The sequence below is a fragment of the Octopus bimaculoides genome, chromosome 10 (assembly GCF_001194135.2).
Source record: "Octopus bimaculoides isolate UCB-OBI-ISO-001 chromosome 10, ASM119413v2, whole genome shotgun sequence".
Taxonomy (NCBI): domain Eukaryota; kingdom Metazoa; phylum Mollusca; class Cephalopoda; order Octopoda; family Octopodidae; genus Octopus; species Octopus bimaculoides.
Genome location: NC_068990.1, coordinates 43719510 through 43719873, shown reverse-complemented (window position 1 = coordinate 43719873; position 364 = coordinate 43719510).

Genomic DNA, 364 nt, shown 5'->3' with positions numbered 1-364 from the left:
ATATATATATATATATATATATACACACACACACAGAGGGTGTCCAGAATTAACTATTTTAATGAAATCTGGTAAATTTAAAAAAAACAAAAAAAACTGACAATTTTATGTTCATTAATTATGATATCAAACAAAAAGATTTAAATGTCTTCTTTAGCGTTGTGAAACACATTTTGAAGCATTTCAGGAGTTATCACCTGCACTGCTAACTGAAAGTGTTGTGTAAATTCAGTTAAACTGTTGCTCCATCCTGCGGGATGAAGATAGAGAAAACGATTGCAGCCAAATTGAGAAAAAGCTGCCAAGGACAGATAAGTGGGATCCAACAAGAATGAAAATAAAATTATGAAAAAAAAAAAAAAAA